Source organism: Aythya ferina, assembly GCF_964211825.1.
Source record: "Aythya ferina genome assembly, chromosome: 27".
NCBI lineage: Eukaryota > Metazoa > Chordata > Aves > Anseriformes > Anatidae > Aythya > Aythya ferina.
The window spans coordinates 4,617,723-4,640,068 of NC_140310.1; the positions used below are offsets into that span (position 1 = coordinate 4,617,723).

A 22,346-nucleotide genomic window follows, 5' to 3' on the forward strand; every position below is an offset into this window, starting at 1 on the left:
CTTCCCAGTTGGTACAAATCATCCACAAATAAGAATTTGGCCCTAAGAGTTATACAATTAATCAAAGGCTTTGTGTGTTGCAGTTTATGTTCTGTGGGGTTTTCTGCACATCTTCAACACTGAGAAGGAATCTCTGGATTTATTGCAGGGGGCTTTGGTTTGTCCCATTTTGATATGAACTGGAACTTTTCTTATTGTGTTTATTTAAGTTTCACCTTTCCTATCTGTACTCATGGCCAGCCACTACAGCTTTTCTTCATCTTTTTCTTTTCCTTCTCCTTGCGTGTGTCACCAGCCTCTTTGTTCATTAATACTAAAGAAGAGCCTCTCATTTAATACTCAGAACCAAACCTGGCTGGACAAATCTACCAGAGGAGCAGACTGGTGTACAGTTCAAAAAACCACTGGCTTTGGAAATTTTGCTAAGCTTGGTAGAGCCAAGGTAGCAGCTACGTGACTTGTCTCTGTCCATCTGAATTTTATACAAAGCATTAGACACCTCCCAGGATAGCCACTTCCACTTCCTTTATTCTTTCCTTCCTTTTTTTTTTCTCCTCCTGTTCCATTTTTTTGGTGGCAGCTAAAAAGCCATCCTGAAGTCTGAGCCAATTCATCAGTTTCAAAAGGAGGGATAATAAACCTGTCATTTGTGGCCTAAGCATAGGGCTCGCTGCTGATACTCTGACATTAAAGCTGATTTATAGAAGACTTGTCTTTCAATAGTTCCCACCGTCTTAAGAACCTGAGTTATTCTTGGGGGGAGGAATTGTAGGGACCCAAAGCAGCTTGGGCTGAGAAAAGTATTGAGTTCTGACCTGAAGGAGAGCATTGCCTAAATAACTCACCCGTGAAGATCTTTGTGCAGTTCTTTATTTCATTTTATCCTCCTCAGAAGAGGTAGAAGAATGTCAGAATAAAAAGCTAGGAAGGGGCCTGTCATTTGTTTATGTGTTTGTTTTGACCTTCTCAGAAAAAATTCTGAACCAGCTCTGGAAAGGATTTACTGAAAGCAGCCCAGATCCTGTGATTCTCTGGAGAGATGCTTTTGGGTTGCTCAGTTCCAATTACTCTGTGTAACCTAGAGCTATTTCTTCTTTCTGACCCAAAAGTGAATCCCTCGAGAGCTGAAACTTTGCAGTCTTGTATAGCGTCTTTCCATGTAGGATCTTGCAGCTGGTAACTTTGTTAGATGCTGTCCCCACTAATTAGAAGTTGGCTCATTGACTGATGCAAAAGATTTTAAGATGCAAAGCTGTTTTGCTGCAGGTGGAAAGCTGTTTCTTAAGCTCTTACAAACTTTATTTCTCTCTGTGTGATTTCCATCTAAAACACCAGCTCCGCAGCTGCTGTGGAGCGCTGCAGCTATGTTGGCTTGGTGGATTTATGCCATCATTTCTCTGAGGGTGTCAGGCCTACACAGTGAGACATCATCGCTTCAGCGTGCGTTATTACACCGTGAGACCGAATTCCTGCTGTTGTATAAATCTAAAATATGACCAGAGCTCTACGTTGCAATTCCAACATTTGTTTATATTGGTATGGCAACTTAAAAACCCAGATTGAGGGGGTGTTAAATCTAAGAGTCCGGTTCTAGAAGGCCAACAGGTTGTGAGCAGAACTTCACCTAAGACACTAGGACCTGGGGTTAAAATCAGGACCATGGTCCCAGCTCCCAGCTATGCTGGGTAGAGACGAAGTGAAATGCAAGGGATCAGGCACAGCTGGGTGTAGAGCACCCTTGTGCAGCATCACAAGCTAAGGCTGAGGTGATGGTGTCACGGCAGGGCAGCTTCAGGCGTGGTGTAAATTACACCCAGGGTATGAAAGCCACAAGCATGGTGTTTTATCCCAAGACGTGCCCAGGTCACAGAACAGAACCAAGAAGGCAAAAAGGCTGGCACGGTCTCTGCTCCATTGTGGTGATATTAAAAATTAGGCAGGAAGAAATCCACACAAGCCCCTTAAGTTGTTTCCAGTGATGTGATTTGCGCAGCACATCCATCATCAGATTATGTGCTATTTTCTGTGATGTAACTTTACAACAGCTTAACAGGCCAGCTATGCTTCACTGGGATAAACTACAGCAGGAAATTGCTCTGAAACGTAACTTTTTCATTATTTCCCAGGTTTGTGCTTTCACACTGTGCAGAAATATGCTTTCCAATCTCACAAGTCGCATTCAGCGCTGGCATATTTGCATGTTTGGTGGAGTAGCCTCCCCCCCATCTCTCCCCAGCTTTTCTGCAACATGCCCTGCTTTCAGTTATTAATGAGTTCTCAATGTTCCTACACACTCTCCTGCTGCGAGACTCGCATCTCCCTTCATCAGAGTGGCTGAATCTGCCCCGTATCTCCTTAAACAGATTTCACCCTGTGCATTTAGGAACAGCATTCCCCTCCAGGACAAGCAGAGGGCTGGATTAATTAATTATAGTATTCAGGATGACACAGTTAAATTTAATTAGCTTATTCTTTTATTTCAAAATCAAGTTATTTTTTTTTTCCCCCTTTTGCAGTGGATTTCTATGATGGATGGGGAGGCCAACCCACTGTGCTTAAGGAAAAGAGGAAAAAGAAAGCAGTGCTACAAATGTAGGGCATGGAATGTTTTCAGAAGAAAATATAAATCGTAGTAACACTTCCATTATTGTAGTTGTCTGGTTTACTGTGACATCATCTTTTAGGATTAGAGAATTATTTTACCCTTATGTAAAGGATGAGGCAAGTATTGATTAAGGAACTTGGAGGAAAGTTCAGCACTGTGATTATATGGGAGCCAAAATCTTCAAAATAAGGCACTTTGAGGAAATGGTGCAACATTTGATGGTGATGTAGAACGCGAGCTTCAAACAAGCTGTTTCAAACAAGACTTCATTAGAATGTCTACAGGCACAGAAATACAGTTCAACTCAGCATTGTAATCAATGCATTTTCGTTGTTCAGTGTTTAAATGCAGTTTTTAAGTACTATTTTTTGGGTAAAACCTAAAAACACGAGGCTGGTTAGGTCCCAGCAGGTGTTCTGCGTTCCCTTCATGTTCCAGTGTAACCTGTGATCTCTTCTGGCTGCCTTTATTTTCCTTCTTTACGATCAAACTGCAGGCACATTACAGAGAAACACTCAAGGATTCCTGGAAACAGAGTGGCACAGTGCTCAGTGAAACACCTCAGTCGGAGAATAGAGCTGTCTGTAAAAACTGCAGCCTCAAAATCTTTTAGTTACGTATGTCAGTAACCAGAACATACAGTAATGCTGGTTTTAAAATGAATATTCATTACGAGGATCCGGTTTCTGACCCGAAACTAATTTGGGATCACACCACGGGAGGCAGTGCAGGGTGCCAGCAGGTACTTTTCACTTCTGTACAGAGGAGACCTTTTGAAATAATTCCCGCAAACCTTTCAGACTTTCCTCTTTGCTAGCAAAGACCACAGAGAAAGAAGAAGAGTTGCTTTTCAATTCTGCATTAAGGACTTGAAAGGGTTGTAGGAAGCCAATGAAGAATGATTCAGGGCAACAAGAGGAGAAGTGCTGAGAGTGAATGGCCTGTATTGAATGAGCCTGTTGCAATGCATCACTCTTAATGTGAATTCTTGACTAGAGGTCATGTCTGAAAGCAGCAATAGCATCACGTGTCCTTCTCTAGCTCAGATCCTTTATTTTCTACAAAGAATTTTTTTCTTTAAAACAGAAAATACCAGAAACAATGGAAATATCTTTGTGTCATTCAGAAGGGGAAAAAACACCGTCCCTTCAACAATAACCACCCCAGCCATGACGGAATGGAGCTGTGATCATGTGTGTGTAATTTCTGAAGTCAGAGCTGGGCTCCCAAGGTACCCCTCTTCTAATTAGATTAACTGTTACTGTCAGGGCTATCTAATTGCTTGTACTGAAGAAAGCAAATTGCAGACAGTACATATCAGTGTAAAATCAAACACAAAACAGGTGTTTGCTAATTAAAACTGAGATTTTAATGAATGACCTGTGTGGTTTTGGTGAATAAATACCACTCTCAGCATCTGCTATGTAATTAGGTTCCAACTTCTTCTTTCTTTCTTTTTTTTTTCCTCAAGTCCCAGTAAATAATCACAGAATGCCAGGTTTAACTAAAACCTGGTAATCTTTGCTCTTTAATGGGACAAAAGCAGATGTTTCCTGCCCAGGTAAGTACAAGCAATAGCAATCAAAGGAGAAGAAGTAAAAAGAAAATTCCCTCATTATATTTTAGATTTTTTTTCTCTCTGAAGTTTGTGCAATAAGGACAATAACACATTAGAAGGGAAAAGATTGCATAAAATCCTACTAATGCTGCAGTTTGATTACGTTTGGAGGAGGGCTGTTGCCTGCACCACTTCAACATTTGAGATTCTATTTTTAGCTAATTGCATTTCCTGCGAGGACAACCTCACTGGCTCTTTTTTTCTTCTGGACCTACTTTAAAATGAAAGGAAGAAAAGTTAATTATTGATCCATGGATAAGTAAGGAGAAGGAAGTGAGCTGGGCTGATAAAGAGGTTCTTAAATACACATGCACAAGGCATTTTCCCTTTACAAACATTCATGCAAGGATCTCAGATCACTTTGGGGTGGGCAGGGGAGGGCGAACAAATGCAACTTTGCAGAGCTTTGCATTAACCAAATGCTTATTTAAGATTATGGGAGCCTTTCCATGGGCTTTGATGAGGTCAAGACGGATGGAAGGTCAATGCCATTATCCTCCTTATTTAGTTTGGCCATCAAGGCTGCTCTGCCTGGGGAGAGACTTTGTATTACCCCTTCCCAAGGGAGCTCCCATTCCTAGACTACCTGGTGCTTAAGGTGTAGCCCTTAATGGAGCTGGTTTGTACTGTTGGCAGTGAAATAGTCCCCATCTTCTGGATGAAGTTTAGTCACGCTTTTTAATTAAAAAGGAGAGTTGCATTTGGGTGGCTGAAACATATTTGCAAAAGCCTGTTAATACGGCATGATATATGCAAATTGCACGATGAATTCCGCTACATATGCACCTTTCATATCATATTTAGGGAAATCATAATGCATTAGTGAGACATTCCTGAAGCACCACATACATTAGCTGCGTTTCCAAGAGCTGGAGAATTTCATTTATCATCTTTTTAAAATTTTAGAAGCACTGCTGGGAATGCTAACATCCAAGAAGTCATTCAGGAAATTCCACCAGTAGATTCGACTGAATCTGTACATGGGGAGTATGTCCTTCAAAGGTGAATTTTACCCTTGTGCAGCCAGCCAGCAAGTTGCTATTTTACATCACTCACGTCTCTCTCAGGACTGCAATGCTTTGTGAAAGCAATATGAACATGGATGGATTTTACTCTAAGTGTACCTAGCCATTGGAGAAATCTAGCTGCAGGGAACACTTACATGAGCCCTGAAGGGCTGCAAAAGGGAAGAGTTATGTGCACGAATTCAACATCTATAAAATGGCAATAATACTTTTTTCTCCCACTGTTTGTTTTGTAAAGCTTTTTGTTGTTGGACTCCTGATGGGCAGAACACCTACTACCAGTGCTATTGCAGAAGGGGAGTGTTTGCTCAATCTTAGCCCAAGTTCATATGTGCTATTGTAACACAAATCGTGCTACCTACCTGATGACTGTCTTTGGTATTGTTGCAATGCGAGCAGCGCTAACTAATGATGACTGTAAGATGCAGAAATTCTTCCACTGGGAATCCAGATGACAGTCCTTCACTACAATCACTTGGAAGTTGCACACTGGGTGTATCTATGGGGAAGAGAGTGTGGGTGGAGGAGAAATTGAGGCTTAGCTCATCTCTCCAATGAGACTTCACATTAGCAAATTGCAATATTTCAGCACTGAGACTTGTCACTTGCAGTTTGAAGGCTACATAAGAAAATAACGCCCTCCCCCCAAAAGAGGGCATGAGAACATTACTGAATTTGCACAGAGATTAAGGTCTGTTTATTCAATGTGCTATAGAGATGAAGGATTATACAATGCTTTCACATTTTACAGAAATATTGAAACCTTGGTCATTGTTTTTCTCATGAATTTCTGATCATGAAAGAATGAAGAAAAAAAAAAGGCAAAAGAAAGATGGCAGTGATGAAGCTTCAGTATGAAATAGAGCTATATTCTCTCCTCTCCCCTTTCCCTCCAGGCAGGCCTTTTGCCTGATCGTCTCAGGGCATAAAAGAAAGGAAAGTAATCTCAGTGTCAGGTTTTAACAATTTTGTTCCTCATTTTTATTTAAGTAATAAAACATTCCCAGCACAGATCAATCAGCAATTTGTTGGCTAGGATCCAAAATACATGCACAATCCATTCTTAAACGTCTGATGTTAAGGTGCTTTTTGTGCATATATACACAAAATCAGGAGTAAATAAGACAAACGAACATTTAGTTGTAATGAAACATAGGGCGTAGCATTCTGTGCTGTCTGGGAGCACTAGTAGCAGTGTGTGTACAGTTGGAATTAGCACGATGCTTTATCCAAAGTTATTATTGGTATCAGAAGTGACAAGAGATCTATTTAGAGGAACCGGAGAATTAGGTTATTTCAAGCACAAGGCACAAGGAAAGGTTTGTGCTTAAAGCAGTGACGTGTAGGGTTCAGGATTTCATTTTCCAGGTTCCTCCAGGTCCCCGCAGGTCCCAGTTTGGCCTTTGTGTATTTCACAGCATCAGCATTCCTGTATCCTTGCTTATTCAGGAGCGGTGAATCTCCTTTCTTTTTTGACTATAAATTATATGAGGAGGAGATTATCTTCCTTGGTGTAGGTACAGCACCTGGCACAACAGAGGCTTCCATTTTGGATAAGATACAACTCTAATTCAGCAGTAATTTTGGGGGAAAAAGTTTATCAAGAAAAAAATGTTTAGAATATCAGAGTGTAGCGTATACAAAGGCATAATCAGATGTGATCTTTACTGCAATAAAAAGCAGATTAGAAATCGAGATCCACAAAGTATTGCAATTACTTTAACTGTCAGAAATATTGGCAGGACTGTGATGGTATTTGCTTCTGTAAAAACTGGTGAACCTTTATAAAAATCCATAACCTCTCTTTGACTAATTTGTAATCTTAAGAGAATAAGTGGTTGCGTTTGGTTCTTGGAACTCCGCTGATACAACAGCAGGGCAGGCTGCGGTGCCGCACCTGTTGGAAGTGTGAGAGGCTGAAAGAATTCATGGATTTTGAATTTGTGCATCTTAAATTCTTGGGTTTTATGAGAGCCTGTTATGAACGTCTTATTAGCTGTTCTGTTTGGTGGAGAATTTCACGCAGTTATTTCTGGATTTGTTTTGTGATTTAAGAAGGCATCTGATCTCAGCTGTGAGATACCTAGGGATGATGAATGCACCTACTCTTTCAGTGTTAAATTACCCATAAAGAAGTGGCACCTTAGTTCCTGCTTGAATCTTTCAGCTGTATTAGTCAAGAATAGTCGTGCCTTTACCTGAGAGGGAAAAACCTTCCTAATGTCACTCCAAATGTGCTTACGCCATCATCCAAAAACTCTAAACACCTCTTTTTTTAGTAAGCAAAATAAACATTTAAGAATTTCCAAATGTACAGATGTTTTCAGATGGCTGTAGAGATCTCTACAGTCATTGTGTTTCCATGACTTGGAAATGTTGAGTCACTCACGCTTTTGGACAGCAGATTTTCTAGATGCTGTAAATGTTCCAGAACAGCAGCCCCAGCCAGCTGGATCAGCAGTGATCTGAAAGGGAAGAGCAGAGGTGGGGCCATGGCACGCTGGGCTGGGTTAGAAGAACGATGATGTTCCTCGCTGGAACAGGTCTCGTTTTCTTCAAAATCCAGCTTGTCTCTAATGAGCTAGAAGCCTGAACCCAAAAGTGCAGGAATGCAACACTCAATAGCATTTTATTATTTGATTTTCCATTAATTTTTCTCAGATTTTCAGACTGCATCCAGGTACTGATGAAGGGCGAAATGACCATGATGTGAAAGGGATTGTAGCCGACAGGTAATGGCACATCAGCCTGGCAGTTCATTTTCTATTGCAACCCACAATCAAACCCGATGAATGCCTTTGGCAGCAATTAGATAGGTGATAGCCTGGATCCTGACGGTTTTCATGGCATCACTTTTTTTAGAAATCCCAGGTTTGTTTTTCCAAAGGCCATGGGGTGAGGAGATTGCGAATGGCTTGTGCATCTTGATATCTATCATATTTTGGATGAACTCCTTAGAAGCTCTCAGGGAAGAGTGACACACCTCAAGTGGAAAAAGCTCAAAGAATAGGTCTCAAGGGTTTTCTCTCCCATATTTGCTGCACAAAAAGGGTAAAGCAAAACGGTCTGAACCAATCTACAAATGCGATTAATATGCTGAGCCACATGGCTGAACCAAATTACATCCCAATACAGGGTAAGAGTTTGCAGGGTTATAAACAAGAATTTCCATGGCTTCATCTCTCCAGCTGTTAAAGAAAACACTTGACATTTAGCAGAATGCACTTGATTCTCAATAGAAAATGGAATTATTGCTTCTTCCTAGCAACTGCCCACAAGGCACCTTTCACTCGGTGTTCTCCTGCCAGATGCGCTCTCTAGGCCCAAGTCAAATCCTCTCCTGGTGAAGTTCTCTGAACAAACAATCTTAAATGATTATAAATACGTACCTAAAGACCTTCTAATTGTTATCTCTTTAGCTGCAATTTTTCAGAAAGGAGAATGTTTTCGTGGAAAAGCCTCACTCGCCTTTAAGCAATTTGCACAAAGTCACCATGATAATTTAGCAGAAAGCCAGGGCTTGGATCCAGGTGTCCAGGTTACGTGGGCCAGCTCCTCGGCGGCTTACAGGTAGGCAGGGGTCTGCTGCAGAAAATGGATGTGACCCAGTGAACACCAGTATCTGTCGCTTTAGGAAACAAAATGGTATTCTTTACTAGACATTGGCAACCTTTCCCCTTTCTTTTCTTATTTTTATGTGAAATCTTCCTTGGCGTGAGCTCTGCATCTGGTCACTGAGATGCTCAGCCTATAAAAGTGGCTCTCACCACTGCCTTATTTCACAATCTCATCTTTTATCTGTATCATAATTAGTAAATATGAATCCAGGGGAAAAACAGCATGAAAATGTGGTTCTGGGGGGCTTACTTAGCAATTGACCCTTTTTTTACCATGCTAAGACTCACATTCAATGGCATTGCTAGGCAACAGAGCAGACATTTCCTTTCCGGCCCTAAGTGGATACCAGGATTAATACACGATCAGTCAAGATACACATTTATTCACCTTCCCTCACAACAGTAATAGGATTTTTCTGGCCCCGCTTTAATTCGGTAGATGAGGCTGACACTGAATTAAAGCTGCTTATGCAGGTTCGCAGTGAGGAGGTGAGATCTCAGGGAAGGGAGAGGGTGATGGAAAAGCACACCCAACCGCGCATCAGTCGACAAAACCGGAGGATTAGAAACCCTGGCGGAGGAAAAAAATGCCATTTAATAAGATTTGAAAAATCCACTTCAAACTATTCAACTTCAGTGAGTTTGCTTGCCCTCACTACCCGAAATTTTGGTGCAAGGAGTTGGAGCAGTGGCTCGGTGCTGACTTTTTAGGTACTGCTCTCTGGGGACCGGCAGTGGCAGGACAGCGTGGACCCATTCTGCACACAGTGGCTCTACACTCCTCCAAGAAATCGCTTTCCTTGTTGCCCCTGTTGCTTGCGGTTAAGTTGAGGGCTAACAGCTTTTCCCCTTTTATGATATCCTCTTTGCACTGCACTTCTCTGAAGTTTCCAAGTGGGTACTGCTTTTAAGGGCAGGAAAACTGCCCTTGTGGTTCTTCTGTCTGCCAGCGCCTTCGGATGTGGTCTCCAGGAGGGCCATGAAGGATGTCCCCAAAGGGACGGCACGGCTGGACCAATGCAGCCCTCGTTTTGTAGCACTTCCCTGGCACCAGCAGATGAGCTAACAACCAGATTAAATTTTTAAGTGGGGAAAGGTCTATTAATCTATTATTAATTAATATTCCATATGCCACCTTGGAGGCAAAGTGGGTCTTTTTGAAGCCATCTGGTTCCTCACTGCACTGGAGGAAAGCTTTTGTGTGCTGTGTGCTCCTGAATACGGTCTGGAAAATGGAGCTGTGATGTGTGCATGCTCCAGATGTCTGGCTGTCTCTGCGCCCACAGAAGAAGGAAGCAGACAGCTGGATTGCAGCATCCGTCTCATTAGAGAGTACAGACAGTTGTCTAAGGTCACGTTTGCCCAAACTGTTTACAGGAACTAAAAGTCAAGTGCTGCATTCGGCTCTGTTCTGTGGGTAGATGTGAAATTGGACAGTGCCTCTGCCACTGCTGTCCCCACACGTATCTTGTCTCCCCTCTTGGGGACAGGACAGTGCACAGGAGGAAGCACAGACCAGCATGAATTTCTCTTTGTTAATTTGGAGAGTAACTTCATATACAGGGTTTGTAAGAAAAAAGGAGGTTAAGGTATAACATGGGGTATTGTAGTATGCATGGATGCATCAGTCATGAATAAATAGGATATGAATTTACTGCTGTGACATGGAGCACTCCTTTAGCTCAGGAAGCAGAAGCCCATGGCGTTAGAGCATCCTACTTTGCATTGTTACATCTCCATAAATAACTCAAAACTTCAGAGGGAAAACAATTAATAAATTAAAAAAGGAATGCATGTATTGTGTTTGATTGGAAGAGCAGTGTAGCTGGAAATAATCATGCCAAGTGCTAACACCACAAACTAGGTGGGGTGGGAGAAGGCTCAAAGAAACATCAGCGTATCCTGGTTACTTTGGGAGACAGACGCAGGGTGAAGGAGCCCACAACTTCTGTACGGACTGAATCCTGCCTCTCCTGCCTTGTTTGCATGCGCCTTCCATAGCTGGCTCTGTGCACTGGCTGCTGAATTTTCGAACAGAGAGATTTCACCCAAGGCACTGCCTTCCCCTAAATCAACAGGCCAGACTGCGGCGGACTTGTAAAGGCAGCATCAGTGAAAGCCATATTGCTCCGAGTGGGATTTGCATAAACTGTGCACTAAAAAAACCCTAATATTTAAAGTGCTACAACAAAGTAGAAAGAAAATACTTTCAAGCTGTATGACAACCTTATGAATATGCAAATCAGGAGCCGGAGACAATCTACTGGTTTACAGTAAATATTGAGGCATAACTGTGGAGCATTAAGTGGCAGATTTAGGTCCATATTCCTTCCCTTTTATTTATTTATTTATTTCAGAACAACACTAAGAGACCAATTTTATTGTAATGCGCCGAATCTGTTGAGTATTCCAGTCAGCTGATAGCATTTTTAAATCATACTTATTTTGGCATTTCTTATTGAAAGCAATAGAAGAACAACCAGTGGTGATAAATTTGTTTGCGGAAAGCAGCCTTGCTTGTCATTGGTGTACACTGCTGTAACTAGGGCAAAATTACGCTATAAATTTCCAAATTTATTGCCCTTTTTTTTTCCCCCCACTGGCAGTGACCAGTTATTCATACCCTACGTGCAGAGGTGTCCCGTGTTCTGGTGTTCTCTCAAGAGCAAAGTGCTGCAAACTGTTGCTGAGCATCAGGAAGGGGATGGGGGGGACCCCTCTGGGGAAGTGATGCCTGCAGCGAGCTCTGCAGAGCCCCGGCTCCTGTCCCCGTGCCTGCCCAGACCCAAACCTGAGTGCTGCCAGCACGGCTGGGCAAGCAGCACTGCCACAAAGGGTGTCACCATGCTGGATGTTGTCATGGTTCCACTTCTGTAAAATCCTTGAGGCTGACACGTGGCACAGATGAACCGAGGAGCTTCTCACCCAGTCCTAAAACAGAGCCCTGCTCAACAGCTGAAGATAAGAAATCTCCAAATCACCCTCTTGCTGTTGGGGTATCCCATTTAAACTTCTGATTTGGGCGATCTGACTGCTTCCTAATGATACATTTATCAAGAAGATGAATGTTGTTGTATGGTTTTTTCACTCCTCTGCTGTGCATCAGTCATTTCCCTGAAGCACAGCTACGCAAATGGGAAGTTTCACCCCCCGAGTTTGGCACACGAAGCGCACGTGTTACCAGCAAATTTGATTTGCCCCAGTACTGTAAGATTACAAGCATTATCTTTCCTTCTTTTTATAAATTTTAAGCATGGGTAACGCCACTGAATAAATTAGGTTACTTTCATTCCACCGAAGCTAGTCTTTTTAATGCGTGTCTGGAGTATGCAGTTTAGTTGCTGTTACACCTCTCTATTTGCTTTCCAAGTGAGAGAATGAAAGCAAAAAATGGTGTGTGCTTTAAGTTGTAATCTCTAGGAATTTGTTGCATATGAGGCAATAAATGACTGCTGCGATTGACTAAATGCCACAGCACTGCAGTTTATTTTAATTATGCTACAAAGGAATGAATATTATTGTTGTTATAGAAGCACATCCCAGGGAAAGAAGAAAAGATAATTGTGTCCCTGCATCTCCTTGAGACAGATCAGTAGCATTATATGCCCTATCACTGAGATTTTCAGAGCAGCAGAATCCAGAAAGAAAACATGATGAGGAACCAATTCAGGGAGCCTGTGCAGAAATAAAATAAAACAAATCTCATTACTTCCCTCTTCTGGAGCTTTGGCTGGTTCAGGTTTCATTCACCAGTGTCTGCAGGTGGGAATATTGGAAAACCTGCTGGGTTTAGGTTTGGTGGTCTGATGGTTTGGTTTTCATTTGTTTTTTTCCCTGGTAGGCTTAGCCAGGAGGAGACTGGATGAGAGATCTGGCTGAGGATTTATAGTACGTTGTGAGGACGTTATTTTTTTTTTCTATTAGTCAGGCAGAAATCTTTGCTGTAGCATTCAGCTTCTATCCGTTTGCTAACCATCAACAATTAAAGGTCTTGACTTGTGTCCCCAATGTACCATGTCTGTATCAAAGTATTTTAAAGGTTTTCTTAAAAAAAGATAGTAAAATGTTTTCATTTTTTGTATGGTCTCCCCTCGGAGCTTGGAACATTACGCTTGGATCAGGTTTTCAGGAGCTTCTCTGCCACCACAGGGACACGAAATGCTGTTTCCCTTCAGAATGAAAACGGAACATTTCGAGCAAAACTCACTTAGAAGACTATTAATGGAAATCATTGACAGAAATAGGAAAAGCCTGAGGTAAAAAAGCAAAATAGTACTTTAGCCATTAAAACAGCAGTTTAAGTTGATGGAAAGAAACTATTAAAGTATCCACAAGCTGAAATGATGAAAGAAAGAAGGAAGGAAGGAAGCATGGAGCCAGCTGCATCAGCTCTTTGTGCATTCCGTTAAGGGTATAACAAAATAGTTCAGGTGACAGCTGGAAGTAACTCTGAATCTGCAGGGATTTTACGGTCCTAAGTTGTGTAGGTATTTAAAAAGTTTTATCTGTTAGCCACAGAACAGACCCGGTTTCAGTTAATGTTGGGAAAGAAAAGAATACAGGAAGCTGGGGGAAAGGAAAGCTCTTCAAATTTATCAATTAAAATCGACGGCTTCCGAGTGCCAGTTGTTGAGCAGCGCAGTTCTCAGCTCGTCCCTGCCGTGTGTCCTTGATCTCCTTTGATTTCCCTTGGCTTACTGGATGCACAGGTATTGCTCAGGCTACCAAAGCCTAGCACACTCTGAGCTGTTTACTGCGTCTTTCACAATATTTTCCTATATAAATGATCTCACCCAGAAATAAAATATGTTACATCAAATCCCTCTGTGGGCTTACACAGAAATCCTCTGGTCGAAAGGGAAATGCATACGGTACCCAGACTCGCCTGCCAGTCTCTGAAAAAGATGCGAGACAGCACGAGTAAGTCAGTGAGATTTCCAGCCCGAGGAACAAAGAAGCTTGTTAGAATGAAAGAGCCAGCTGCAGGATTTTGTGTCCCTTGCTTCAGCTCAGGTGTATTTCGTTTGGAAGTGGCGTGGTGTGGTTGGACTAATACTGTCACACAGCGAATCTGGGTCTCATTCATGCCTCCAGTGCACACACAAATGAAGGGATGGAAAAACAAATGTGCTATTTCCCAGAAGAAAAAGAGAGAGGTGATTTCCTCTGAATATTTTCGTTAGGATTAATACAGCAACCTGCAGGATCCATAGAAATGACAATTGCAACCAGCAAGCTTACGCTTAAAACCAAACCAATCGAACAAAAACAGCGCACAACTTCCTCCAAACTCCCAGCTGAAATCTCACCTGATAATAACTTCTCTCTCTGTCCGTAAGAAGTGGGTGGGATAGAAATTGATGAGATTCTGAAGTTTTAGTAAATTCGCAGATCTGCTGCCTCCAGCCCCGAGGCCGTGCCTGCGCAGAGGGCACAAATGGGCGCTGCACCAAGTCAGTGAAGACGAGTTCCTGTGCTGCCCCTCAGCTTACATTAAGCAAATATTTTCGAAGGACCTGAGTGAAAGGCTACTGAGGTAAGAGGAGTCTCTCCTCATATTTCAGAGATTTTACATCAGCATCCTTGTGCAGATGCCAGGCAGCCCTGACATGACACGTCGTGCACTTCTAACATATCACCAACATCTGGCTCAGCTCATGCCATGGAATTTTGCCAGCGGAGCACAGGCAGTTCCTTAGACCCATGGGGTGGAAAAAAAATAAAATTAATCTTTGCCACATGGCCCAGAAGGCTTGGACACAATCACGTTTTGCAGCAATTTTTAAAAATTATATACAAATAATGAGATTTCGCACAGGACTATATTCGGCTTACATGTCCTGAATGTAATCTGCACAAATTATTGTCAACTGAAGGGCTGTAAGTAAACCCAGGTACAAGTTTGTGTGGGCTGGAAATAGTGAAGGTACACGTTTATTTCAGAGGAAAGCTTTCAAAGTTAAGTGGAGCAACGAGAGTTGACGGGGGCACATGGTGTGCTGGGCTGCAGCTCCTGCAGGACAGTGGCTGGCAGTTCGGCCAGGAATGAGCTCGGAAGAGCAGCAGGATGGGAATGACCCCTGTATGCCTTCCTCAGTGCTGTCTTTATAGAGGTATCATGACATATTCCCTACTTGCCCTTTTCTCTTTCTTCTTAAAATCAAGGTTGTGGCCTTTAGGAGACATTTCTATCCATCCTAAAGCCATCGGCAGTGCAGAACAGACCCATAATGGGGATAACATATGGAAAAGGAAGACTGGCATTGAAGACCCCTGGGGAATGGCAGTCAAAATCTCCACGTTGCATAGCATTTATATGACAGCCTATAAAATAGAAATTTACAGGATAGACTATTGTAACAGAACTGGAGCCTTTACAAAGTATCTTAAAATGCTGCTTATAACAGAATCCAAACCTGCACGTCCCAAGGAAGATAATTATTTAAGTAAATTATCTGAGCCTTTGAACTGAAGGTTGAGTCTGTGGGTGATTTACAGCTCTCCAACAATAGCTGGTGACTCCACTTTCATCTAAACCAAACCAAAGTAAAGTAAAGTAAATAAATAAATAAATAATCTTCCTGTCTTCTTCTAAGCGTTAATGCAGTCATCACTTGCAAAAGAAAAAAGCTCTTCAGTCAGGTTAAAAAAAAAAAAAGAAAGACTTCAGCTCATCTTTAGCTTCTATTTTTTGATATATGACAGTCCAAACAGACACATGCCACGTATACATAACTCAGACTCTCAAGGATTCTTTTGAGTTGATTTCTAAAGCTTTTCTGGTTCCTTTTCAATAAGTTTTAAATACTGGCTAAAATTATGATCCAGAAAACAGATTGTCAAGACTTGTACTGTGTGTGATAGCAAAAGCCTACAGTGCTTGTGATATCCCAAACTTTGTTTATTCTGGGGTGCAGATGGTGGGAAAGAATAGCATGCTTAATAGCTGAGGGAATATAATAAGAACAATAATTTCTCATTTCTATTACATTCATCACCATGGTGTCCAGGCACACTTCTGTGGCATTTGAGAAGTAAATAATCCTCCTTTAGTTTCTCAAGTAGTTGTATTTTCCTTGAACCGATCTGAGTCAGGAATGAAGGGATGTGGGACATCATACAGAAAGATTTAGAGAACAATGATTTCCTACCAATATTCTTGATTAGCTTTTAGGGAGGGCTTTGTACCAGGTTACTGCTGGGAAAGTAAAACCAGTCAAGCCACCGAGAATATCAGACAAGGTGAATTATCAGAGATATTGCAAATTCTTCAACAGAAGAAATCAAAGAAGACAAAGATTTTTCAAATGAGCTGAAAAGAGGAGGAGGATGTCAAGAGACCTAATAAAGGAAGAGTCACATCAATAATATGAGTGAAAACTGAAAATTAGACTACAATCAAATGAATGGATAGGGGTTGTTGGGCCATTAGCATATACTTATAATGCATATCTTTATTATATGAATTTATGCCATAGTATGGACACATTTTCTTAGGAATACTCTCATTTTTTCCCCCGTAATACTTGTGTATGAAGAGAATACTTGTGTATGTCTCTGAAGCCACTATACTTTCAGATCACATCCCACATAAAAATTCCTTCTCTTATAATACCTTCAAAATACTTGCATTGCAATTTAGATTACCTGTATGTTAAGTCTATTGCTTATAAACACAGCTCTCTGATTCTGATCTTTTGTTCCCCTCAATTACGTGCTGCATCTAGCCAGGGTCTTTTATCCTCTATTTATTCTGCCAGCTCTTCAGCTCAAGGATAATTTTTTCACCTCGTGTTTTCATACAGTGCCTAACAGGTATTCGTGTGAGGCCACGGTCATCGGGTGGAAATCTGCATGGGGTGGAGGTGGCTGCACTGTGTGGAAATCCCAGCTCAGATGGGAAGGATGCAGAGAGCTGGGTAGGACAAACACTGAAAAGAGAGGAGGTAATTTTTGTTGTTGTTCATACTACTGTCATCCCTTCTGGCTGCTGTTAGAGAGGTGATGGTTAGGAAAGCGATCCGAAAGCCACAAAATGGACATAAGCTTCCTTAAGCCAAGTGAACCAATTTATTCCCCAGCTGATTTCCCTTCATGTGAAAGACGAGGCGCTCCCACAATCATGTTGTACTGAAGCCACGGCTCAAGGTACACCGAAGCAGTCATTTTCTCTGCCTTGATCTGGAGCATTCAATTGATCTCCATCTTGTTAAGAACAAAATTGTAATTAAAGAAGAAGGGGAGGGAGCTTAGTGCACAAGGCCATATCCTGCATCCAGATGAGTAATTAGGGTGCCCTAAATACAGTGGTTTCTCTTTATCGCTGCAAGATGATGAACTTTCATCAGGCGTATCCAAACAGAGCACTGCAGAGCTTTAGCATTAAACCTGTCACTACCAACTCAAGGTATTTCTAACAGTCACATCAAAGGCAAAAGCTCCCACAGCGAGATCAGGAGCTGCACAGTCCGCAGCCTGGCTTTGTTACTGCACTGTTGTACAAAAACCCTCTCATTAAAGTTGCATTACAAGAAAGCAACAATAAAAGATTTCATCATCCCTCTCCGAGTCTGACCCTCCCCCAACAGGGGAAAAAAATAAAAATACAACAAAAACAACTAGAATTAAGCACCGAGAGCAACAGATGTTCTCAGAAATGAGTGTGTATTCAGAGATAATGTGTGAACAGCAGGATACAGCAGAATTAACGTCAAGGTGTGAAAAAGAAGGCTCAGGATAGGGAGACTCGCACTAGGTGTAGGTATATATCTGTACGTGTCTGTATGTGCACGTAGTGCAATGGCTCCATCACTATCACTTGGGAGAAGCCATTCACTTGAGGTAGTCATGCTAGAAATAAGATCACCTCCATTTTGTGCATTTCTGCAGAAAATGCTAGAAATGCAGCCAGAGGCAAGGCAGCGTGCTGACAGCTTGCTTTGTTGGTCCTCCTCACCATTAATGAACTTAGAGAGATGATGCATTGCCCCGTTCCCCTTGAATATCAAGACCTAAGTGGATACATGGCCTTTGCAAACTGACCTAGAGGATCCAAATCTAGCCCCTGCTGAGCAGATAACTAGACCACAGAAGTTTTGTCCTCTGCTGAAAGTGAGAAAAAAAAAAACCACAAACATATATTTAAATTATTTTCATAATGGTGAGCTGAAGGAGACTGCCTTTTTGAACTCTAAAATGAGTCAACAGATTAAAAGATAAAACATTTCTATTTAAATCTTTACCTGAATTATCACCTTGAAATTTTTAGATTTATTTATCTTGTTTTTGCCATCAAATGCATAATACTAGAATCAAAGGTAGTAAAACCATTGATCTACACTAAGACAATATTAATATTACCATATAGCTTTTATAATTAATTTGCTGCCAGATGAAAGGGAAACACTAGGTCCTTTTAGTGCTGGTGATTAAAGCAAAAGTAAACCTTTGAAAGCCAGATTTGCATGTACAACATGTTGCGCTGGTTCCAGCAGATGACTTGGAAATTGTTAGTACATTTAGAGTCACATTGCAGAGCTTGGAAAAAAAAGACTTAGTGAATTTTACGGGGAAAATCTGATCTCTGCTAGAATATTGGGAAGTCTAATAGTGTAAAGCTTGCTAGACTGATAATCTATCATAATTTGGTTGTATATTTTCTTGCAGGTTAGGTTTTTAGCAAATGGTAGTACCCATATTAGCAGATATGTATATATAAGACCTAGGAAAGAAGGGAGATGCTGATTGATCCTGTAAAGATTTTGTGTATTTTTAGCAGGCAATCTATCCTGGCTTGGTTTTGCAGCTTTTCTGTATATTCACTCAAATAACTGGATGCCTAGGCTGAGACAAGCTTGATAATTTGAGTTATCACAGTTTCCCCCATCACCTGCCGTCTGAGCACTGTCACAGGTGCTTAAACTTAGATCAGGGGATATCAAGTGAGGCGCCTCTGTTTAACTATCACTTGTGGAGGTGATGAAGCCAAATGCTTTGCTTTATGCCATGTCAGAACGAGCTGTCATTCCTGTTTTCAAGTTATGCTTTTCTAGAAATAGCATAAAGTACTTGAAAACAATTCGATTTCAGGTTGAAAATTGGAAGGAAGATGCCTACCTCTGTTCTGTACTTTTCCTCTGTGTTCCTCACACATCCTTATGCCGTGTGATAAAAGAATAAGGATGTAAGCTCCAGTAACCTTTCTTATAACAAGTCCTGTGAGGTGCCCACATGTGAATCTGGGATGTCTGTGCACTGTATCTCTTAAAATCGACTTAACAACTGTGTTTTCATGGACTTCAGGGACTATGGATCCAGGCAGTCGTTTCATTGCAGCTTTCTGTCTCCTAGCCTTGCAAAGCTCAGCACAGCATAAAGAAACGATGCCCTTTATGTGCACTGCACACTGGTTGTGAACTGAAGAAACCTCCTGCTATGGGAGCGAATGTGGTTTTCCTTCTGTTCCCCAAATGCTTCATGCTGGATCAAGTATAGTCAGTGATCCTGCAAATGGCATAAAGCTGTCCTAAAAAGTACAGAGCTGGCATAAGCTCCGTATCATGTACTGCGGTATTTTGAAAATCAGCCACAACTGATCCAAATAATAGCAGCATTGGGTTAATCTGACAGAGAATTCATTCAGCGTTAACGACCATGGAGCCATGGTCGGAATGATTTTGTGCGACTTTGTACAAACCATTTAGCTGCGCCACGAAATGATTATAAAGGCTTTCCTGATTCCCAGGTGCAGTTTGAGGCTTAATTAATTAATGCCTGCAAAGCACTTTAAGATTTTAGATGAAAGGTATCACAGAAGAGCAAATAGCATTATAAGTGAAATATTTTGAAGAAAAAACTTTGAGGAGTGATTGAAGTTTACTTGTAGCTGGAGTATTCAGCTTCTGCTAGGTGAGGACAGATGTATTCCCTACAGATGTTTGTGGTTGTATTGATGTGATGGTGTGGTTTGCATGTTTAGAAGTTATCTTGTCTCTCTGCCCTTCTAGAAATAAGTGAGAAGCGTGGTATGGGCTCAAAACGTAATTTGACATAATACTAAAATACACTCACAAAGGAATTTTCCTTCCAGCGCTGAATTTTCCTAGTGATTATAAATTAGTCAAGTTATTTACATCTTTCACTCTCACTTCACTTAATGATAGTCAAATAATAATAATAAAAAAATCCATAAAGATGCCCTAAAGGCCAGCTCTTTATACTCAGTCTACAGCCCTGATAAACAAAGAAAGGACAGAGGGGAAGAAAATATCTGGTACTTTATCCTGGGCTTTGATTTCCAAAAGGCAAATCATGTATGTTATCTTCATGTAGCCATATCCCGTACACTGACAGTTCTTCTGGTAGTTCTGTAGTTGTTTCAGTGAAGTGATATCCTGGGGCTGGAGATGGGCAGCTTTACCACTTCGAATGTCCCCTATCAAGATTAAAAACCAAACTAGGGTAGCAATTTCCTTATCCTTCCAAGTTGTCAGGACCAAAGTGATTTCTGCTGAATTGCCATGTCCCTTTCATCCTTGTGTAGTTTATCTAATCTATATGTTTACAAGAAAGGAAAAGCTCTTAGAGGTGATGTACAAAACTGAGAAAAATAACAATACATTTTAAAATGGGTCTGTAAGTACTAATTATTAAGCTTTATTAATATTTGAACCCAGTGTGAATTTCTGAGCCACTATGAAATACTAAGTTTCAAACTGACTTAGTTTTCCATCATGAACAATTCCAACACCATTTTCAAGTGACTTAGTAGAACCAATAGCAAGAGCTGCTTCTTGCTAGAAATCCTTTGATTGCCTCTATGTCCAAGCCTGGGTGTCATTTTATTCCCTTCCATGGATCTGAAAGTGTCTTGCCACACAATTGCTATTAATTCTGCAACAGGATAAAAAGTGCCTTAAGTACCTCTGTTCCTTATGAGCAAAGAGCACGTTATGATCTACTTGGATGAAAAACATTATAAAATGTAATGTTACCATTACTACATTCCATATAAATACACTTCTAAGCCTGGTGATAAATCTTCCATTCCTCTGGCTGTAGCTAACATTTAAGAGACATATTTGTAGTGTTTTCCATTCAGGTTTCCTTTAACAGCACCAAGGGGTTTCATAAGATTAAGTGGAAAATAATTATAACATCACCAATATTTTAAAAATCTTGTTACACTTTTTCTTTTCTTTGGGTAAGTGATTTACGGAACAATAATTAAATGTCAGGAAATGAATCACAGATGAGATACCGACATTTGATAGTGTTTTGTAAACAGACTAAATGAGTCCAGAGAGAGGTAGAAACTATTGATGTTTCCATAAAAAAATCTCCACAGAGCCTCTGAAAGGAGAATATGTTATTGAATGTAAATACAGGAACCTGATCAAGGAGGACTGTAATCTATTAGGGAAAGGAAGTGCTTTTGATTCCTGCTAATTTAAAAGTGAAGCTCGGGAGACCAATTCCCACCAGTTGTCATCACTTATAAAATGAGAGAGTTACCCCTTTTTTCTCCTTGTTTTTGCTCCCTACAAATTTTAAGAATTGAGCAGTTGAGAGGTTTGAAGACTTCCACTCCTCCACAGTGATCTACGTGAAAACCAACATGTCCCAGTCCAGTGTCAACAGGATGACAGGTGGGAGGGGAGGCTGGGAAGATTTAAGAATTGCTGATGATTTTTTAGAAGTATATTACGCCCATGTACATTGTAAGTACTTAAATGCCAGTGTGTTGTTAGCTTTCCTTTTTTAAAAAATATTATCAGGAAGATGGAACTAAATGGCTTCTTAGGGTCCTGGCGTCCCGCCTGTAAAGTTAAAATGGAAGTGAAAAGAAAGGCAAATGGTAGAAAGACAATCAGAAGCACTAACATTTAACTATAGTAATTCAGTAGCTGGCTGAGGCTAGAGTTAGGTAAAGGGTGAGTAATGATACCTTGATCACAATAAAGGGGGAAAATATGCTTTGCCATACGAAAAAAAGACCGAAAAATCTACATAAAGCTGTAATACAGAGAAACACACGCATAAACATGGTAAAGTAATAAAGAGAAAAAAATAGGAGGAGGGAAGCAAGAAACATAGTAAAATTGCCATAAGTAGGTCAACGTTGAAAAACAGTTAAGTAAAATGACACGTTAAAATATATAATATAATCAAATCTTGAAAATACAACATAAATGATGTAATGGAGAGAATACTGTTGAAGTAAATAAAACCATGAGGACAATAAATATAAAATAATAGAAATAGTAAAGGAAGTACAATGACAGATTTAATAAAATAATAAAAAGGGATAAATCTCATTGCCTGAATTATTGTTTTACTGTAAATTAGTTTAGCAAGTAGGTTTTGTCATGATGTATTTTTTCTATTCCTGCATCTGTACTATAGACTCTGCAGTGAAAGGCAATGTTTAATCAGTAAGCAAACAGGTGCTATTAAAAACATTCCCTGAGAAAAATAAAATA

General features: G+C 40.8%; 1 protein-coding gene across 1 annotated transcript in view; it reads left to right on the plus strand.

Moving 5' to 3' along the window:
* The window catches only part of UNC5D (unc-5 netrin receptor D), a 323,527-nt gene that overhangs the window by 97,440 nt on the left and 203,741 nt on the right, over positions 1-22,346 (plus strand). Inside the window, exon 4 of the mRNA XM_084499193.1 lies at positions 16,671-16,811. The gene's annotated coding sequence lies outside the window, so the exon portion shown is untranslated. The remainder of the gene's footprint in view (positions 1-16,670; positions 16,812-22,346) is intronic.